This window comes from Manis javanica, chromosome X (assembly GCF_040802235.1).
Source record: "Manis javanica isolate MJ-LG chromosome X, MJ_LKY, whole genome shotgun sequence".
Classification (NCBI taxonomy): domain Eukaryota; kingdom Metazoa; phylum Chordata; class Mammalia; order Pholidota; family Manidae; genus Manis; species Manis javanica.
The window spans coordinates 65,442,067-65,456,720 of NC_133174.1; positions in this window are offsets into that span (position 1 = coordinate 65,442,067).

Consider the following 14,654-nt stretch of genomic DNA (forward strand, 5'->3'; position numbering starts at 1 on the left):
ATCAGTAGCTGTTTCCAAGGGGTGGAGAGAGGTAGTCCATCTCCATATCAGGTATTTCAAGGCATGAGAGAAGTGGTCCATCTACATACCAATAGGCAATTACAAGGGCATGCAAGGGCTTATCTGGACTGGAGAGTTTGGGTGGAACTCTCTTCTGCTGCAGCCAGGTCAAGAGACAGGATGACTGCTTGTAAGAAATAAAAGGGTTTCTTAATTTTATTTCTCCCTTTGACTCATTTTGGTTTTAGAGGTATTTGCCCCAGGACTTTTCTACCTGGAGTTACAGGATACCATAAATTTTCCTACAGGCTTCAATTCAGCTGGTTTTGTGTTTGCCTGGAGTTCAGAAGCCTCTTAATTTGTTTGTGTATTTATCACAAAAGGAATTCATCCATGTATTGAGTTGGTGTCTCCCTGGGAGGAAAGAGTGTCAGAATTCCTATTCCTTCAACTTGTTGATGTTACCATTTGTTCAGACATATTTTAATGCAAATTGATTGGACGACTTTTAGAGAAACACCCTACCTAGCTTTCTTGATTGAAGTTTAGGAACATTATTAGTATCTCACAAATAATGTCTCAGGATTGGTCATTTATGCGGATAATTAGTTTTTTTCATTGCATGTTTACGTATTAATTTGTACGTTAAATTATCTCGTTGCTTTTTTATTGCTTTCAAAATCATAGTGTATCATTCTTCTGACCTTGTCTCCACAATTCTGAGTGACTTTACTCTGTTCACTTACACACTCACTACATCACTGTTATGTAAACTTTTCGAGGGTGGAGACTTTTTATCACTGAATTCTTATTCTCTGAACTGATTGGATGTTGGGTAAATATTTGTTGGTTAACAATACCTGCATCTTGTTTGTATTGTATATCACTGTTGACCAAAGTATTCATATGGTTTCCATTAAAATATAATGTATTATCTGAGAAGAGCAATACTGATTCATTACGTTTTACTAATGCAATTGCAAGGCACCCAGATAACCTCATTTTATCTTTTGGTGGAGTTATGGAGAGGAGAATGCCATCAGGGGTGTGGAAAAATTGCAATATTTCCAGAATCTCTCATCTGGCTTTAGTGCATCTCTATAAAATAGGTGTTTCCAGGGGGTGGAGAGGAGCAGGCAATCCCCATATGAATAGGTAATTACAAGGGTGAGTGAAGGCTTATCTGGATGGGAGATGTTGGATGAGGGGCTCTTCTTCTTCAGCCTGGTCGTGAGAGACCTGGGAGAGCAGAAGTGGATGACTGCTTGTAAGAAATAAACTTTATTTCTCCTTCTGACTGATTATGGTTTCATAGGTATTTCCCTGGGATATTCCACCCGGATTTATAATGGGGCAGGGGAGTCACATTGGAGTATTAGACCTCTGGATTAGGTGCCAAAATGTGCACCCTGAGTTTTGTTTTCTTTTTTCATTTTTTTGAGAGGACATCGCTCATATTTATTGATCATATGGATGTTAACAACAATAAAATTCTGTATAGGGGACTCAATGCACAATCATTACTCAACCACAAGCTTAATTCTCAACAGTCTCCAATCTTCTGAAGCATAACGAACAAGTTCTTACATGGTGAACAAGTTCTTACATAGTGAATAAGTTCTTACATGGTGAACAGTGGAAGGGCAGTCATCACAGAAACTTTCAGTTTTGATCATGCATCATGAACTATAAACAGTCAGGTCAAATATGATTATTCGTTTGATTTTTATACTTGATTTATATGTGAATCCCACACTTCTCCCTTATTAATAATAATAATAATAATAATAATAATAATAATAATAATAATAATAAAATGCTGAAGTGGTAGGTAGATGCAAGATAAAGGTAGAAAACATAGTTTAGTGCTGTAAGAGGGCAAATGTCGATGATCAGGTGTGTGCCTATAGACTAAGTATTAATCCAAGCTAGACAAGGGTAACAAAACATCCATGGATGCAGAAGATTTCTCTCAAAACAGGGGGGGTGGGTGAGGTTCTAAGCCTCACCTCTGTTGATCCCCAATTTCTCACCTGATGGCCCCCCTGCGACTGTGCCTGTCTTAGGTTGTTCCTCCCTTGAGGAATCTTACCTGTCTCTGGCTAACCAGTCATCTTCTGGGGCCATGCAGGGAAATGTAGAGTTGGTAAGTGAGAGAGAAGCAATATTGTTTGAAAAGGTTAGCTTTTTACTTCTTTGCAGATTTATGCCCTGTGGCTTCTATGCCCAGCATTTGTCTTGAGGTATCTTTACCAATGAAAAAATTATGATACTCGGTAATTTGAATATGAGGCACGAATTCTACTAAAGGGTTGTAATTAGTAAGGAAGAAGAAAAGCTGTAGAAGTAGCAGGCAGAAGAAAACATGGGAAGATTGATTATTTCTTTGACATATCTTCTTGTAGAGTAACATAAGCATGTATAGGTTTTAAACTACTAATTAAACTGCGTACACACATTAACATAATAGGAATACAGCTACATAACCAAAGCAGACCTACAATTACCAGCCATCTCCAGTGAGACCAAGAAAACCAGTTAGGCACCCTAGGCATTTGTGAAAACTTATCAATGACATGATGGATATTGTCTAACTGAATTTGAATAGTTTGAGGAAAATCAGACAAATTAAAACAACACATTCCTGGGAACTGCTCACATCCCATATGTTCTTTTAACAGTAGATAGTCTATAGTTGCACGATTCTGGAGCACTGCAACTTGCACTTCTCCTAATTCTTGGTTGAGTTCCAACAGTATAGATCCAGTCAAATTTGTTGTTTTACTGTATGCACAGGCCAGCTTAGATATCTCCGTGTTCATTCCAATGGCAAGTCCAGGAACTGGTGGGATGAATGCAGCTACAACTGCAACAGCGCCAGGATCTTTGCTGAAGTATTTTGATGTTCATCTTCTGGAATGACTCTTCCAGAGAATGTTGATGTTGGAAGTTCTTCTTCATATCATATCTTAATTCATTTTCTGGGTAGCCAAATTAGTCTTTGATCCTCTGTACAAACACAAACAAACCCTTTGCCTACACTTTGATATGTCCTTTATATCATTTTGAAGAACTTATTGGAGATCACCACACAAGAACTGCTTTTTTTTTAAGAGAAAGGAATATTATCAGAAAAACGTACTTCTGTATCTGACACCCTTTACATGATCAAAATTAAGGATATTTAAAGCATACTTTAATCGTTGATTTACAGTTAGTTTTATCCTATCAGGGAGTAGTCCCCTTTTCTTTCCTTTTTTTTTGTTATCATTAATCTACAATTACATGAGGAATATTATGTTTACTAGGCTCTCCCCTATACCAGGTCCCCCCCACAAACCCCTTTACAGTCACTGTTCATCAGCATAGCAAAATGTGGTAGAATCACTACTTGTCTTCTCTGTGTTGTACAGCCCTCCCCTATCTCCCACCCCCCCATTATGCATGCTAATCATAATACCCCCTTTCTTCTCCCCCCCTTATCCCTCCCTACCCACCTATCCTCCCCAGTCCCTTTCCCTTTGGTACCTGTTAGTCCATTTTTGGGTTCTGTGATTCTGCTGTTGTTTTTTTCCTTCAGCTTTTCCTTTGTTCTTATATTCCACAGATGAGTGAAATCATTTGGTATTTCTCTTTCTCCACTTGGCTTATTTCACTGAGCATAATACCCTCTAGCTCCACCCATGTTGCTGCAAATGGTAGGACTTGCCCTCTTCTTATGGCTGAGTAGTATTCCATTGTGTATATGTACCACATCTTCTTTATCCATTCATCTATCGATGGACATTTAGGTTGCTTCCAATTCTTGGCTATTGTAAATAGTGCTGCTATAAACATAGGGGTGCATCTGTCTTTCTCAAACTTGATTGCTGCATTCTTAGGGTAAATTCCTAGGAGTAGTATTCCTGGGTCAAATGGTAAGCCTATTTTGAGCATTTAGAGGAACCTCCATACTGCTTTCCACAATGGTTGAACTAATTTACATTCCCACCAGCAGTGTAGGAGGGTTCCCCTTTCTCCACAACCTCACCACCATTTGTTGTTGTTTGTCTTTTGGATAGCAGATATCCTTACTGGTGTGAGGTGATACCTCATTGTAGTTTTAATTTGCATTTCTCTGATAATTAGCGATGTGGAGCATCTTTTCATGTGCCTGTTGGCCATTTGTATTTCTTTTTTGGAGAACTGTCTGTTCAGTTCCTCTGCCCATTTATTAATTGGATTATTTGCTTTTAGTTTGTTGAGGTGTGTGAGCACTTCATATGTTTTGGATGTCAAGCCTTTGTCGGATCTGTCATTTACAAATATATTCTCCCATACCTATTTGTTCTATTGATGGTGTCTTTTGCTGTACAGAAGCTTTTCATCTTTATATAGTCCCACCTGTTCATTTTTGCTGCTGTTTTCATTGCCCGGGGAGATATGTTCAAGAATAGGTCACTCATGTTTATGTATAAGAGGTTTTTGCCTATGTTTTTTTCTAAGAGTTTTATGGTTTCATGACTTACATTCAGGTCTTTGATCCATTTTGAATTTACTTTTGTGTATGGGGTTAGACAGTGATCCAGTTTAATTCTCTTACATGTAGCTGTCCAGTTTTGCCAACATCAACTGTTGAAGAGGCTGTCATTTCCCCATTGTATGTCCATGGCTCCTTTATAGTATATTAATTGACCACATATGTTTGTGTTAATGTCTGGAGTCTCTATTCTGTTGCACTGGTTTATGGCTCTGTTCTTGTACCAGTACCAAATTGTCTTGATTACTATGGCTTTGTAGTAGAGGTTGAAGTTGGGGAGTGAGATCTCCCCTACTTTATTCTTGTTTCTCGGGATTGCTTTGGCTATTTGGGGCCTTTGGTGTTTCCATATGAATTTTTGTACTATTTGTTCCAGTTCATTGAAGAATGTTGCTGGTAATTTGATAGGGATTGCATCAAATTTGTGTATTGCTTTTGGCAGGATGGCCATTTTGACGATATTAATTCTTCCTAGCCAGGAGCATTGGATGAGTTTCCATTTGTTAGTGCCCCTTTAATTTCTTTTAAGAGTGACTTGTAGTTTTCAGGGTATAGGTCTTTCACTTCTTTGGTTAGGTTTATTCCTAGGTATTTTATTCTTTTTGATGCAATTGTGAATGGAGTTGTTTTCCTGATTTCTCTTTCTATTGGTTCATTGTTATTGTATAGGAAAGCCACAAATTTCTGTGTGTTAATTTTGTATCCTGAAACTTTGCTGTATTCTGATATCAGTTCTAGTAGTTTTGGGGTGAAATCTTTAGTGTTTTTTATGTACAATATCATGTCATCTGCAAATAGTGACAGTTTAATTTCTTCTTTACCAATCTGGATTCCTTATATTTCTTTGTTTTGTCTGATTGCCATGGCAAGGACCTCCAGTACTATGTTAAATAACAGTGGGGAGTGTGGGCATCCCTGTTTTGTACCCAATCACAGAGGAAAAGCTTTCAGCTTCTCACTTTTCAGTATGATGTTTTCTGTGGGTTTATCATATATGGCCTTTATTATGTTGAGGTACTGGCCCTCTATACCCATTTTGCTGAGAGTTTTTATCAAGAATGGATGTTGAATTTTTTCAAATGCTTTTTCAGCTTCTATGGAGATGATCATGTGATTTTTGTCTTTCTTTCTGTTGCTGTGGTGGATGATGTTCATAGATTTTTGAATGTTGTACCATCCTTGCATCCCTGGAATGAATGCCACTTGGTCATGGTGTATGATCCTTTTGATACATTTTTGAATTCGGTTTGATAATATGTTATTGAGTATTTTTGCATCTACATACATCAGGTATATTGGTCTCAAATTTTCTTTTTTGGTGGGGTCTTTGCCTGGTTTTGGTATTAGGGTGATGTTGGCTTCATAGGATGAGTTTGGGAGTATTCCCTCCTCTTCTATTTTTTGGAACACTTTAAGGAGAATGGGTATTATGTCTTCTCTGTGTGTCTGACAAAATTCTGAGTAAATCCGTCTGGCCAGGGGGTTTTGTTCTTGGGTAGTTTTTGATTACCGTTTCAATTTCTTTGTTCGTAATTGGTTTGTTTAACTTTTGTGCTTCTTCCGTGGTCAGTCTTGGAAGGTTGTATTTTTCTAGGAAGTTGTCAATTTCTTCTAGATTTTCCTGCTTGTTGGCATATAGGTTTTCATAGTAGTCTTTAATAATTCTTTGTATTTCTGTGGAGTCTGTCTTGATTTTTCCATTCTCATTTCTGATTCTGTTGATTTGTGTTGATTCTCATTTTCTGTTAATAAGTTTGGCTAGAGGCTTACCTATTTTGCTTATTTTCTCATAGAATCAGCTCTTGGTTTCATTGATTTTTTCTTTTGTTTTATTCTTCTCTATTTTGTTTATTACTTCTCAGATCTTTATTATGTCCCTCCTTCTGCTGACTTTAGGCCTCATTTGTTCTTCTTTCTCCAGTTTAGATAATTGTGATATTAGATTATTCATTTGGGATTGTTCTTCTTTCTTCAAGTGTGCCTGGATTGCTATATACTTTCCTCTTAAGAGTGCTTTCTCTGCGTCCCACAGAAGTTGGGGCTTTGTTTTATTGTTGTCATTTGTTTCCATATATTCCTTGATCTCTATTTTAATTTGTTCATTGATCCATTGATTATTTAGGAGCATGTTGTTAAGCCTCCATGTGTTTGTGAGCCTTTTTGTTTTCTTTGAAGAGTTTATTTCTAGTTTTTTACCTTTGTGGTCTGAAAAGTTGGTTGGTAGAATTTCAATCTTTTGGAATTTACTGAGGCTCTTTTTCTGGGCTAGTATGTGGTCTATTCTGGAGAATATCCCATGTGCACTTGAGAAGAATGTATATCCTGTTGCTTTTGGATATAGAGTTCTATAGATGTCTATTAGGCCCATCTGTTCTACTGCGTTGTTCAGTGCCTCCGTGTCCTCACTTATTTTCTGCACAGTGGATCTATCCTTTGGGTTGAGTGGCGTGTTGAAGTCTCCTACAATGAATGCATTGCATTCTATTTCCCCCTTTAGTTCTGTTAGAATTTGTTTCACATATGGTGGTGCTACTATGTTGGGTGCGTATATATTTAGAATGGTTATATCCACTTGTTGGACTGAGCCCTTTATCATTATGTAGTGTCCTTCTTTATCTCTTGTTACTTTCTTTGTTTTGAAGTCTATTTTGTCTGATATTAGTACTGCAACCCCTGCTTTCTTCTCGCTGTTGTTTGCCTGAAATATGTTTTCCCATTCCTTGACTTTTAGTCTGTATATGTCTTTGTGTTTGAGGTGAGTTTCTTGTAAGCAGCACATAGATGGGTCTTGCTTTTTTACCCATTCCATTACTCTGTGTCTTTTGAATGGTGCATTCAGTCCATTTACATTTAGGGTGACTATTGAAAGATATGTACCTATTGCCATTGCAGGCTTTAGATTCGTGGTTATGAAAGGTTCGAGGTTAGCCTCCTTAGTATATTACTGCCTACCTTAGCTTGCTTATTGAGCTGTTATATACACTGTCCTGGGATTCTTTTTTTCTCTCCCTTCTTATTCCTCCTCCTCCATTCTTTATATGTTGGTTGTTTTATTCTGTGCTCTTTCGTGTTTCCTTTGACTCCTTTTAGTGGGTAGTTGATTTTGGTTTTTTTGCCTTTAGTTATTATTGGTTGGTCTGCTTTCTTTGCTGTGATTTTATTTTCTCTGGTGACATCTGTGTCGTTTTAGGAGTGCCCCCGTCTAGAACAGTCCCTCTAAAATACCCTGTAGAGGTGGTTTTTGGGAGGCAAATTCCCTCAACTTCTGCTTGTCTGGGAATTGTTTAGTCCCTCCATCATATTTAAATGATAACCGTGCTGGATACAGTATCATTGGTTCAAGGCCCTTCTGTTTCATTGCATTAAATATATCATGCCATTCTCTTCTGGCCTGTAAGGTTTCTGTTGAGAATTCTGATGATAGCCTGTTGGGTTTTCCTTTATAGGTGACCTTTTTCTCTCTAGCTGCCTTTAAAACTCTTTCCTTGTCCTTGATCTTTGCCATTTTAATTATTATGTGTCTTGGTGTTGTCCTCCTTGGATCCTTTCTCTTGGGAGTTCTGTGTATTTCCGTGGTCTGTTCAATTTTTTCCTCCCCCAGTTTGGGGAAGTTTTCAGCAATTATTTCTTCAAAGAGAGTTTCTATCCCTTTTTCTCTTTCTTCTTCTTCTGGTATCCCTATAATACGAATATTATTCCTTTTGGATTGGTCACATAGTTTTCTTAGTGTTGTTTCCTTCCTGGAGATCCTTTTATCTCTCTCTATGTCATCTATGCGTTCCTGTTCTCTGCTTTCTATTCCATTAATGGCCTCTTGCATCTTATCCATTCTGCTCATAAATCTTTCCAGAGTTTGTTTCACTTCTGTAATCTCCTTCCTGGCATTTGTGATCTCCCTCCAGACTTCATCCCATTGCTCTTGCATTTTTCTCTGCATCTCCGTCAGCATGTTTATGATTTTTATTTTGAATTCTTTTTCAGGAAGACTGGTTAGGTCTGTCTTCTTCTCTGGTGTTGTCTCTGTGATCTTGGTTTGCCTGTAATTTTGCCTTTTCATGGTGATAGAAATAGTTTGCAGAGCTGGGATGAGTGACGGCTGGAAGAACTTCCCTTCTTGTTGGTTTGTGGCCTTCCTCTCCTGGGAGAACAGCAACCTCTAGTGGCTTGTCCTGGGCAGCTGTGCACAGACAGGGCTTCTGATTCCTGCCCGCCTGGTATGGAGTTTATCTCCACTGTTGCTTTGGGCGTGGCTTGCCTCGGGCTGCTGCTCCGATATGGTGGAGCTGTGTTGGACGGGGAGCAGCCGGGAGGCTCTTTATCTCCGTGAGGGGCCTCTGTGCTCCCTGCTGCCCAGGGGGTTAGAGTGCCCAGAGATCCCTGGGATTCCCAGGTGCTAGACTAAGTGTCTCAGGACACTTCTTTCCGGCTTTGGGGTCCCTTTCCCTTTAAGACTTCCAAAAAGCACTCAGACACACACACAAAAAAGTCACTCGCTTTTTTTGTCCCCAGGCACTGGCCGCAGGGACCCTCTCACAGGTCTTGCTGTCCTGTTTCCCTAGTATCCGGGACCCCACGCATGCACTGTGTGTGTGCTCCTGTCCGGATGGCTTGGGCTGAGTGTTTAGCAGTCCTGGGCTCCCTCTCCCTCCCTGCTCCAACTCCTCTCCTCCCACTGGGAGCTTGGGTGTGGGGTGCTCGGGTCCCTCTGGTCTGGGGCTTGTATCTTACCCCCTTCGCTAGGCACTGGGTTCTCGCAGGTGTGGATGTGTTCTGGATGTTGTCCTGTGTCCTCTGGTCTCTATTCTAGGAAGAGTTGTCTTTGCTACATCTTCATAAATATATGTGGTTTTGGGAGGATATTTCTGCTGCTCTACTCACGCCGCTATCTTGGCTCTGCCCCCTGAGTTTTGTTTTCTTAATCTCCGTCTTTCATAATGTTAATTTATTGTTTGGCTTGTTTCCAGGAACATTAAAATCATAGTTAATTTTCTCCTGGTATACATTTTTGGCAATATGAACTGGGAACATTTTATATTTGGGTTTCAGTGGAAATCCAGTTATGTTTTTTCCCCTCAGGATATATTTGCAGTTACCATGTAGATGATGGAAATAAGAGTTTATACCCTTTATGGATTGTAAATGTTCCAGTGAAACCCAGAAGGTTCTGAATTTAGCTAGCAAATGTTAACTAGTGACATTAAATCTGATGTTTTTAACCATATTGCTAGAGATGCTTCCACAAGAAGGTCCTGGGTTGCCTCCTGGTGATTTATCATATCCTCAGAAAAACCAAGAAATATCCTTAGTAGTACTGACTGGCTTCTTGCATTTTTTAACACTTTAACTTGGCACCAAGAACATTTTAATTTGAGTATGTTACAGTATTTGTGACCTTGCTGGTGATAAACTTCAGGTGTTTTTCTTCATTCCTTGCCATGTATATAAGGTCACTGACAGCCTGAACCAAGATCTATTGTTGAAACACCTTCCCACCTGGCAGGAAGAGCCTGGGTGTTCCCACAAGAACCTCTGAGTTTTTCTAGTGGTGTAATATTTGGCTACTGTACTTGACTTGAATGTGTCCCAGGGGCTAAATTGTGACTATCTATGTCATCTGCTACACAATTCTCCCACAGGTTATGTTTGCTTAATACCTGTATTATCACATCTGGTTTTCGCTGGCCTGACCACTGCCTTGCTAGAAATGATTCCTATCATATGAAATGCCTAGTGAGGCAAGAAAACAGATGTGGTAATTTCTTTAGAGGTATACTTCTTTTTAGAGGCTTCTTCTGCTATGGTCTTGTCTGGAGGTTACTAACTCGTCCCTTTTCCTCATGATTTATGTTCCACTGTACTCTTATTGTATTTCCAACCCTATGTCAGAAAAAATACATAGCTTAATATTGATTAAGCACATGAGTTTTGTTTTTATTCACTATCCATACTCTCTAGTACTCATTTATTTTTGCCCTAAGGCCCTGGGGACTTTGCCTGCTTCTCTTCTTGCCAGCTTCCATGAAATATTTTTTTTTGTAAGGACCTGAAACCCTAAGGAGCATTTCTCCCTACTTTAGCCTTCAGGTATTTCCACAACGAGAATAGGGCCCTGGGTCACATTCTCCTGTGACTCCATATTTGCTTTAAGATTCATTCCAAACTACAAAACTTGTAATCAATGAACTCTGCTGAAGCCCCATTCTACCTATTCAAACTTACCTCTCATTACTGTTTTAAAATATTAAACTCTTCCAACTACTTTTATTTGAACAAAGCAGACAAATAAAAAACAAGAAAAGAAAACCTATGTTCAAAGGAATGCTGTTTCCATACAAAATGTATGAAACCAAAAAGTAGATCTACTCTAAGGGGCAGAGGAAAGTTCAGATATACCCCAACTACATTTCCTTACTTTCATCTCTAAGCAGTCCAGCTAGGGTTGGATTTGCATAAGAACCCATTTGAATAACAGTCTTCAGAGATGTTCAGTGCACAACTGGTATGGCTCTGTGGGCGGCCCTGGTCTAGTGCAACCTCCTATACAGACTGGGACATTCTCTGTTTTTCTTACTCTTCCCCTAACATGTCATGATCATTTCAGACTCAAAGCCTTTGTCCATCCTGATCTCCAACTGAGAATGATCTGCCCTACACTTTGTCTTCTCTAAACCCAACTTTATCACTTCAAAATGCAGGTCTCAGTTCTGTTATACTTAACTAACCATACCTTTCCTAACTATCCTATTTACACAGTTCTCAGACTTCTCTAATGTGCTATAGAAGTTCTGATTCGCACTACTCACCTGCAATCTTGAACAGTTTTAGAGGTGACAATCTATATTTCTAATTAAATGTAAGTCTCTGGAGATCTGAAATTGGTATCTTATTTTTATGTTACAGAAAAATGTAGCTTAATCCAAAGCCTTGCATAAGGTAGGCATTTAAATATATGTGTCAAATATAATTAATAAGTACACAAAATGTTAACCCTGGAAAGGACTTAAAAACATCACTGGAAAGTATACTTACATATGATCCAGCAATTATACTAAGCATTATCTAGCAAATATATTCTGTTTATGAAGCAAAAATGCAGCCTTTTAATTTTTACACAGGAAAAACCCCTCTTCTTCCCTACTATGTCTTTCGTTCCTCTGGGTCAGCTTTATTTTTACATAGAACACTTCACTTCTGACACTTCTGGTCACCAAATGTGTAGAAGTCTTTCCCCACAATGAGCAATTCTCTGGTACACCAGCTGGGTGTCCTGTAATTTATGTCAGTTCTGACAATCTACCCAGAGACAGTTAGATCCCACAGTTTAAGGTCTCAGTCCCATAAGACTGCCTGCACACATTTCAGTTGCCTGTTTAAATTTGCTAGAGAAGCTTGCAGAACTCAGGGAAGCACTCACTTATATCTACCATTTTATTAAAGGATATGGTAAAGGTTACAGATGAACAGCCAGATGAGGAGATACTTAGGGTGAGGTCTGGGAGGGTCCTGAGTGCAGGAGTTTCTCTCCTCATGCAGTTGGAATGCATCATCCTCCTGGCATGGATGTGTTTACCTATCTGGAAGCTCTCTAAACCCCAAACTATTGTGATTTTATGTAGGTTTCCTCTTGAAGGCATGATCAATTATTAACCCTATTTCCAGCCCCTCTCCCCTCTCTAGAGAAGTGGGAGGCAGATGTGAAAATTCCAAGTTTCTGATCATGGCTTGTTCTTTCTGTTGATCAGCCCCCATCCAGGAGTTATCCGGCAGCCTACCCAAAGTTGCCTAATTAGAATAAAAGATGCTCCTACTGCTCTTATAACTTCAGAATTTATAAGAGTTTTAGGAGCTCTGTGTCAGAGATGGGGTCAAAAAAATAAATATTAAAATAGAAGATGCTCCTAGTGTTCTTATTAGTTGGAAATTACAAGGATTTTAGGAGTTCAGTGCCAGGAACCTGGGGCAGACCAATATTTAATTTTTATTGAAGTATAGTTGATATACAATATTATATTGGTTTCAAGTACACCACATAGTGATTCAATAGTTACATACATCACTAAATGCTCACCCCAATAAGTATAATTACTGTCTGCCAACATAGATATTTCAGTATTATTGACTATATTCTCTATGCTGTAATTTTGTCCCTGTGGTTAATATATATTATAATTGAAATTTTTGTGTCTCTTTATCCCCTTTACCTATTTAACCCACTGATGCCAACCCATCCTCCATGGTAACCGGCACTCTCTTCTCTGTGTCTGTGAGTCCATTTGTGTTTTGTTCATTTTTTTAGTTTTGCTTTGATTTTTAGATTTCACATATGAGTGAAATCATATGTCATTTGTCTCTCTGTGCTTGGCTTATTTCACTTAGCATAATACCCTCTAGGCCCATCCATGTTGTTGCAAATGGTAAGATTTCTTTCTTTTTTTATCAGTATATTTTCTATTATCTCAAAATATTCAAACAAAACATCTTTCTACCTAAGGAAATATTCATCATTTCTAAGTTTGATTGTATTGATGTACCATAATTTATTTAACTATCATTTTTTAGACATTATGTTGTTTCTAGTTTTTTATTATTTAAAAATATAAAGTTGCAATAAACATCTTTATACATAGATCTTTGCTCTATTTCCTAAGAATTAACTAGCAGAAGACATTATGACAATGCTTAAGTATTTTTTTGTTAAGTATGTATTTTCGCACTGTGTTTTAGAGAAATTAGTTTATATTCCTGACAACAGCATTTGAGAGTATCTGTTTTTCCACCCTCATCCTAACACTGGATGTTATAATATTTTTTCAATTTTATAGATCTCAAAGCTATTTCACTGCTGTTTTAATTTGTATTTTTTTATTTCCTGTGATTTCTACATTTTCTTCTCACTTTTTTTGCCTGTTCTTTTCTCTTTTGAATTGCTTATTTGTGGTCTTTTTGTATATTTTAAAATTAGATCCTTCTGTTTTACTTATTGATTTGTTAAGAGCTCTTTATATATTGACATTTTTATCCCTTTGTCTTGTGTCTCTTTCAAATATATTTGTAAGTTGTTTTCTTGTACCTTTGATTCATTTTTATTTATAGAAGTTTAAAATTTTTATTTACACAAATATATTAATTCTTCTTTTTATGGTTACTGCTTTTGAGGTCATGCTTAGAAAGGCCTTTATCATCCTGATGCTTTAATCTAGGAAACTGACTATGAATAACATTTACTTCTGCAATATAATTGGGTTCTAGAGAATATTGGCTTGTGTTTCAAAGTGAAATGCCATTTTCTCTATAGGATAACTATTACCTATCTGCTTAGCCCAAAGCGCTATGTTCAACTATGTGCTGATTACTCCCAAATCTGTATCTCCAGCATGCATCAGTCTCCATTTGTATGACCCAAATTACCAGCAGAACACTTAAGCTATTCAGAATTTAACTCTTTATTCTTCTTACCTCATGCTCAGTCTCCAACCTTCTCTACTCTTTCCCCCTATGTCACCATTTCATTACATCTTCCATTGTTTAAGCTAGAAATTCAAGAGTCATATTAGCCTTCCTCTTTTCCCTCACCTCCAAAATCCAGTCCTGTCTATTCTACCTCCTAAATATCTCTTCAATTTTCTTAATCCTTTTCCACTTTGACCCTCTTTTTCATAAGCTTACTTTGATTGACTCAAAATCTCTCACCAGATTTTTAATGCAGCCTTCTATCATGGTCTCCATGACTCCTACCTTGTTTCCCTCTACTTCATTCTCGTGCTAAAGTAATATTTTTTAAATTGAAAATTTGGTCTGGTCACTCTCCTGTTTAGAATTCAATAGTCCTTTTCCTTCAAGACTAAGTTCCAAGTATTTAACTCATATTAAAAGGCCTTTTGTGACTTGACCCTTGTTTCCTTTCTCATGTTACTGCATGAACTCTTTGCAGTCTCCCTAGTATGTTATGCCATCAGGTGCTAGTATTTTGAGTTTGCTACTCCTTATGCTGGTAATGTTATCCTTCTTTGTCAACTTGTCGTATTCTTATCCTCCAAGACTCTTAATACTCTGTGTGTTTCAGAGTTCCCTCCAGGACACAGTATGAATTAGATGTGGCTCTCCTGCACTCTCATAATGGCCTGTGTTTACCTTT